At 39.3% G+C, this 6,000-nt stretch overlaps 1 protein-coding gene across 1 annotated transcript in view; it reads right to left on the minus strand.

Annotated features, from left to right (window-relative positions):
* PXK (PX domain containing serine/threonine kinase) overlaps positions 1-6,000 on the minus strand; it is a 110,128-nt gene that overhangs the window by 64,354 nt on the left and 39,774 nt on the right. Inside the window, exon 2 of the mRNA XM_011998426.1 lies at positions 2,457-2,507. The gene's annotated coding sequence lies outside the window, so the exon portion shown is untranslated. The remainder of the gene's footprint in view (positions 1-2,456; positions 2,508-6,000) is intronic.

Genomic DNA, 6,000 nt, shown 5'->3' on the forward strand with positions numbered 1-6,000 from the left:
CAGCCTGGGCAACAGAATGAGACTCTGTCTCAAAAAAAAAAAAAAAAAGAAGGGCTCACAAATGAGTTCTTCTTTGTAGTCTTCTGCCCTCCTGTCCCTAGCTCCTCTACCTCTCACAAAGTAAGCCATAAAACCTAGAAAGGTTGCTCTCTCCCTTCTCTCCTGAGGACTCTCATTCTAAAGGGATCCTGCCCCATACCCAGGAGGAAGGAAGGCTACACGGACAGACCAAGAAGAATAGACAGGGCCAGGCACAATGGCTCATACCTATAATCCCAGCACTTTGGGAGGCCAAGGCAGGAGGATCCCTTGAGCCTAGGAGTTAAAGACCAGTCTGGGCAACATAGCAAGATCCCGTTTCTATAAAAATAAAAATAAAAAAAAGAAGAACAGACAAGGCCAGGCATGGTGGCTCATGCCTACAATCCCAGCACTTTGGGAGGCTAAGACGGGAGCATTGCTTGAGCTCAGGAGTTCAAGACCAGCCTGGGCAACATGGCCAAACCCCGTCTCTATAAAAAAATACAAAAACATTAGTTGGGCGTAGTGGCACCTGCCTATAGTTCCAGCTACTCATGAGGCTGAAGTGGGAGGATCGCTTGAGCCCAGGAGATCGAGGCTGCAGTGAGCTGTGATCACGCCACTGCACTCCAGTCTGGGCAAGAGAACAAAACCCTATCTCAAAAAAATAAAAATAAAAATAAAAATAAAAACAAAGAAATTGTTTGTTCAATCACATTCTACATGGCTATCCAGTCTTCATCAAATCAAGCATAAAAACGGACAGTTTTCCCTGGGTCTTTGGGTCTTCATTTCTGGAAGTTCCTGTGTCACATAAAACTTTGATTGGCCGGGCGTGGTGGCTCACGCCTGTAATCCCAACACTTTGGGAGGCCGAGGCGGGCAGATCACGAGGTCAGGAGATCGAGACCATCCTGGCTAACACGGTGAAACCCCGTCTCTACCAAAAATACAAAAAAATTAGCTGGGCGTGGTGGTGGGCACCTGTAGTCCCAGCTACTCGGGAGGCTGAGGCAGGAGAATGGCGTGAACCCAGGAGATGGAGCGTGCAGTGAGCTGAGATCGTGCCACTGGGTGACAGAGAGAGACTCCGTCTCAAAAAAAAAAAAAAAAACCAGAAAGCTTTTATTAAATAAATTTGTTATGTTTTCCCCCTTGTTAATCTGTCTTTTGTTATAGAAGTGTTGGCCACAACCTTTACCATGGGTGAAGAAAGGTATCACACCTCTCCGCCCTTACAACCCCACCCATTGAAAATTTGATCAGTAGGTCTAGGATGGGGCCCAAGAGTCTATATTTTTGTTGAGTTCCTGGGTTTCTAATGCAATGGATCTAGAAAACTGCACCAAGGGTTGATCTTTCTGGGAGGACACTATTGTTGGCCCTGTTTGCGAAATATACATCAAAAAGTTAAATATAAGGTCATCCCTGATAAAAGCCAAGAAGCAAAAGATCATAGAGTGGTTAACCACAGAGAATGAGCAAATTCCAACTCTATTCTGCCAATGATCTAACTGTGACCTCAGACAGTTACTTACTTTACAAATGTAAAATGAGGACAATACTACCACATAGCACATTTTTAAAAGGTTAAGTGAATGAATGTGCTTAAACCAGTGCTGAACACTTAATACATGCTCGATAGATGTTAAATATAATAATTATTCAAACAAACAGTAGTTTGAAATTTCAGGCAAAGAAAAGACCAGGCAAAGTTGTGTGGACAACTGTGTGTAAGAGGCTACTTAAGGTAGAAGGTTAAGGTTTGAGCTGGGCTGTGAAGAAGAAGGTAAGATTTTTGGGAGAGAAGAAGGGTTGCAGGGAGGTGGAGGTGGTAATCGTAATTACTAAAACAGGAAAGAAAGGGCCCCTATGCAGAATTCAGCTACCCTCTGTAAGTCAACTCGTATGGGAAGGACTTCTCGATCCGTCCAGGAATTCTTTTCTCTCTGAGGCCACCACTGAAGAAAGCAGAGCCTGGGGCCCCAAGATGACCCTCCCCAAGAAGCTGCCCATGAGTGGACCTGAGATCCATAAAATGTAGTGGCCAAAACTGTACAATAGCCAGGACTCAATCTCACCTTTCTACGTGGTAGACTGAACTCAAACCAAAGCTACAGGGGAGAAGGTGTGAATTTCTAGAAACAAAACAAGTAATTTGAATATACTATTTGCTCTGGGTTGAGCTGGGGAACAAATTCCTAGATACCCTCCATGCTAATATCAATCATACACAATTTAACCAAACAAGTGGGGACAGGAAAGACTCTTATCATACTTGTCTTAAAGCTAAAGGTTTATAGCTAAAAGAAACATGATTTATATTTATGCATGTTCTGATTTTTCCAGATTTGTAGATGCCCCAAGTCAGGCTTTTAGTCACACATTTAGATATTTTCCTAATTGACCAAAAAAAAAAAAAAAAAAATGCTTACCTGCCAGCTGTTTTCCACAGAAATTCCTCTTTGCACTCGAATAATATATTCCTTTAAAAAAGAAGGGAAAAATAGCCTCAGTTATAAAATCCCCAAATCAGAGAATCAAAAATAAGTTTTAAAAAATCAGATAAAGTAGACTTCAGAGCAAGGAAAATTACCAGAGAGAGACAGAAAGCGACATTACATCAAAATGAAAGGGTAATCTACCAGGAACACACAGCAATATTAAATGTATATGCATCAAACAACAGAGCTGTAAAATATGTGAGGCAAAAAACTGATAAAACTGAAAGAAGTGACAGACTAATCCAAAATTATAGTTGAAGACTTCAATACTCCTCTGTCAGGAATTGATAGAACAACTAAACAGAACACCAACTAGGATATAGAAGAACTTAACAATACCATCACCCAACAGGATTTAATAAGCATTTATAGAACACTCCATCCAATAATAGCAGAATACACATTCTTTCCAAGTCATTATGCATATCATAGACCAATACAGATCATATCCTGAGCCATAAATCTCAAAAAATTTAAAAGAACCAAAATCATACAAACTAGAAATCAGTAAGATCGGTAACAGGAAAATCTCCACAATAGTTGGGAACTCAACAACACACTTCTAAATAATCCATGTTTTAAAGACAAAATCTCAAGGGAAATTAAAAAATATATACGTTGAACTGAAAGAAAATATAGCATATCAAAATTTGTGGGACACGTCAGCTAACATACCACTGAGAGGGAAATTTAAGCACTAAATGCTTATATTAGGAAAGAGAAAAACTATCAAAACCTAAACTCCACCTCAAGAACCTAGAAAAAGAAGAGCATAATAAACTCAAAGCAAGCAGAAGAAAAAAAATAAAGAGCAGAAATCAATAAAATTGAAAACAAAGAAATAGAGAAAAATCAAGAAATGAAAAGCTGATTATTTGAAGAGACCAATAAAATGGACAAAAATGGACAAAATGGACAAAAAAAAGATATGTATTATACGTATTATTAATATCAAGAATGAATTAGGATACCACTACAGACTGTGCAGATACCAAATGGATAAGGGAATGCTATGAACGATTCTACATATAAAAATTTGACAACTTAGATGAAATGGACCACTTCCTCAGGAACACTAAATACCACAAAACTCACCCAATATGAAATATATAATTTGATCTTTATAATGATTTATAATTAAATTCATAACTAAAAACTCCCCCCAAATATGTATCAAGGCCCAATGGTTTCACTGGAGAATTCTACTCAGTGTCTTAAGAAGAATCGGCCGGGCGCGGTGGCTCAAGCCTGTAATCCCAGCACTTTGGGAGGCCGAGACGGGCGGATCACGAGGTCAGGAGATCGAGACCATCCTGGCTAACACGGTGAAACCCCGTCTCTACTAAAAATTACAAAAAACTAGCCGGGCGAGGTGGCGGGTGCCTGTAGTCCCAGCTACTCGGGAGGCTGAGGCAGGAGAATGGCGTGAACCCGGGAGGCGGAGCTTGCAGTGAGCCGAGATCCGGCCACTGCACTCCAGCCTGGGTGACAGAGCAAGACTCCGTCTCAAAAAAAAAAAAAAAAAAAGAAGAAGAATCAACACCAATTCTTTACAAACTCTTCTAAAACACAGAAGAGGAAGGAACACTTCCCAATTCACTTGATGAAGCTAGTATTACCCAGATCTCAAAACCAAAGACAGAGAAAAAAAAGAGAACTACAGATCAATACCATTCACAAACATAGGCTCAAAAATCCTTACCAAAATATTAGCAAATTGAATTCAGCAATTTATAAAAAGAATTATATACTATGACCAAGTGGGGCTTATTCTAGGGACTCAAGGCTGGTTCACTATTCGGAAACTGATCGATGTAATCCGCCATATTAACAGGCTAATCAAGAAAAATCACATGATCATATTAAATGATGCAGAAAAAGCATCTGACAAAACTCAACATCCTTTCATGATAAAAACTTTTAGAAAAATAGGAATAGAGGACACTTTCTTAAGTTGATGAAAAGGTTCTACAAAAAACCTACAGCTGACATACTTAATGGTGGAAGACTCAATATTTTCCCTTAAGATCAGGAACAAGGCAAGGCAGTGTGTTCTCCTACTCAACAAACTACTGGAAGATCTAGCCAGTGTAATAAAAATAGGAAAAGAAATAAAAGGCATATAGATCAAAAGGAAGAAATAAAACTGTTTATATTTTTAGACAACATGATAGTCTATGTAGAAAATCCCAAGGGATCTACAAAAAAATTGGAATTAATAAATTCATAGGCCAGACTCAGTGGCTCATGTCTGTAATCCCAGCACTTTAGCAGGCTGAGGCAGGGGGACTGCTTGAGTCCAGGAGTTTAAGACTAGCCCAGGCAAAACAGCAAGACCTCATCTCTACAAAAATAAAACAATTAGCTAGGCATGGTGGCACATGCCTGTAGTCCCAGCTACTCAGGAGGCAGAGGGAATGCTTGAGCCGGTAGGTCATGGCTGCAGTGAGCCATGTTGGCCCCCGCATTCCAGTCTTGGCAAAAGAGAGAGACCCTGTCATTAATTAATTAATTAATTGAGTTCAACAAGACTACAGAATACAAGTATACAAATATCAATGTATCTATGTACTAGAAATGAACATATATAGGTATAAATTAGAAATACAATACCATTTACAATTACTCAAAAAAAAATACTTGGGGGGAATCTAAAACATGCATAGTACTTGTACGTCAAAAACTACAAACCACTGATAATGGAAATCAAAGCTCTGAATAAACTAATAGAAATAAAGATTTCAGTTATCCCTAAATTGATATACATGTTTAAAACAAATCCTAATAAAAGATTTTTTTTCCAAATATAGGCAAAATTGTTCTAAAATGTAGATGGGGCCAAGTCAGCAGCTCATGACTATAATCCCAGCATTTTGGGAGGCCAAGGCGGAAGGATCGCTTGAGCTCAGGAGTTCAACTAACCTGTGCAACATGGTGAAACTCCACCTCTACAAAAAATTAAAAAATTAATTAGCCAGGCATGGCGGTATGCACTTGTAGTCCCAGCTACTTAGGAAGCTGAGGAAGGAGAATTGCTTGAGCCTGGGAGGCTGAAGCTGCAGTGAGCCAGAATCATGCCACTGCACTTGCCTGGGCAAGAGAGCAAGACCTTGTCTCTAAATAAATAAATAAATAAAGTATGAGGAATCTACCCGATGTCAAGACTATTATATCAATACAGTAATCAATAATAATTAAATCAATAATAATAGTAATCAAGACCGTGTAGTGTTGGTGGAGGCATAAACATATATGTCACTGGGAGAGAACAGAGAACCCAGAAACAATTCCATATAAGTATGCCTAATTAAATTTTTGATGAAAGCGCAAAGGCAATTCAATAGAGGAATGATAGCCTTTTCAACAGATGGTGCTAGAGCAATTGGACACTCAGCAATGAAATGAACCTCAACCTAAGATTCATGTGTTATATTACTTTCACGCGTCAGAGCAATAGGACACTCAGCAATGAAAT

This window comes from Mandrillus leucophaeus, unplaced genomic scaffold (assembly GCF_000951045.1).
Source record: "Mandrillus leucophaeus isolate KB7577 unplaced genomic scaffold, Mleu.le_1.0 Scaffold57, whole genome shotgun sequence".
Taxonomy (NCBI): domain Eukaryota; kingdom Metazoa; phylum Chordata; class Mammalia; order Primates; family Cercopithecidae; genus Mandrillus; species Mandrillus leucophaeus.